Source organism: Lactuca virosa, chromosome 3 (assembly GCF_052849685.1).
Source record: "Lactuca virosa cultivar CGN04683 chromosome 3, Lactuca_virosa_CGN04683_v6, whole genome shotgun sequence".
Lineage (NCBI taxonomy): Eukaryota > Viridiplantae > Streptophyta > Magnoliopsida > Asterales > Asteraceae > Lactuca > Lactuca virosa.
Window position 1 is genome coordinate 226840486 of NC_136428.1, and position 1846 is coordinate 226842331.

A 1846-nucleotide genomic window follows, 5' to 3' on the forward strand; every position below is an offset into this window, starting at 1 on the left:
TTTTTGGAAGCCAAAAACATGCTACTCTTACATGAGTCTCGTGAAGCTTCATCTGATTCACTTCTTGACTCCAATGTGACTTCAAACTCGACACTTTTCTCGTCCTCCAACAATTCTAGAAAATCCAAAAATCGCTGATCAAAAAATCGGAACACACAACGGAACTCCACTAAACCTGGATCTCATAGTGGGCAACGTGATTTGCAGCAGAATTCTGCTGGTGTTTTGGGACATGCTCCGATTCCTGCTCACAGTCCTGGACCAACAGCCTCCATGCAGCAGTTTCAGCAGTTGCATCCTTTGCAGCCTCCACTTCCTGAGCATCATAATTTTTCGTTGCAACAGCCCTTTCTGTCCCAACACCCGCATCATGGCCCAGCTCCGGCCCCACCGCCCTATGGCTTGCTTCGACCTTACTACTGCCCAGCAACAGCATGCCTCACACCTGCCATCCTAGGTGTATACACAGCCGGCTCCAGCCTCGGGTTCCTCCTTTGGTGGTCATGCTCAGTCCACGCCATCACAGTTCACAGATTTAGCCTCCGTCTTTCAAGCTATGTCGGTTCAACCGCCATCTGACACCAACTACTACATGGATTCCGGGACTAGCTCGTACATGTCAATCAATTCGGGTAACATGTTCTCCCTTACTCCATGCAACTCTAAATCTATTATGGTTGGTAATCGTGCTGTCATGCTTGTCACTCACATTGGACATACTTTTTTCCGCATTCACACAACCGTCTTGCTTTAAATAATGTACTTATCTCAAACAAAATGGTCAAAAACCTTGTGTTTGTGCGAAAATTCACTACTGATAACTCTGTCTCTGTAACTTTTGACCCTTTTGGTTTCACTATGAAGGCCTTTAAAACAAGTGCTTTCATTCAGCAATGTGATAGTGTACGTGATCTCTACCCTATACTTCCCTCCATCAATCCTTCTCATATTGCTACTGGTTGTGTTGCTGTTACTCTTCCTACATGGCATCGGCGTCTTGATCATCCCGGCTCGTCTGTTCTTCAGTTTTTACATTCTCGTCATTTTATTTCTAGCTCTACTAATAAGCTTCCCATCTGTCATGCTTGTCAGCTTGGGAAACATTGTCGTTTACCTTTTTCTGCTTCTAAAACTAAAACGTCTCGTGTGTTTGAATTAGTGCATTCTGATTTATGAACATCTCCTGTTACTAGTATAAGTGGTTATAAATATTATGTTCTTTTCTTGGATGATTTCTCTCATTTTTTATGGGTTTTCCCCCTTCGTGCAAAATCTGATGTTTTTTCTGTTTTCACAAACTTTCATAATTATGTTTACAATCAATTTCACACAACCATTCAACTGTTTCAATGTGACATCGGTCGTGAATTCAATAACCAATCATTACTAAATTTTTTTAACGAAAAAGGAATTAAAATACGTTTTTCTTGTCCTTATACATCTCAACAAAATGGAAAAGCTGAACGAGCCATTCGCATGATTAATAACATCATTCGTAATTTCTCTTTCAGGCTTCTCTTCCCCCAAAATTTTGGGTTGAAGCTCTTCTTACTGCCACTCATACCCTTAACCTTCTTCCAACAACTACGCTTTCCTTCAAGACTCCTTTTGAACTCCTCTTTGGCTCATTTCCCTCCTATGACCACCTCCGTGTCTTTGGATGCCTTTGTTATCCAAACCTTTCTTCTACTGCTCAACATAAACTATCTCCATGTTCTTCCGCTTGCATTTATCTTGGTCCCTCCTCGGATCACAAAGGGTATTGGTGCCTTGACCTTATTACTCAACGAGTCATTATCTCTCGTCATGTCATTTTTTATGAGGATCATTTTCCCTTCACCGACTT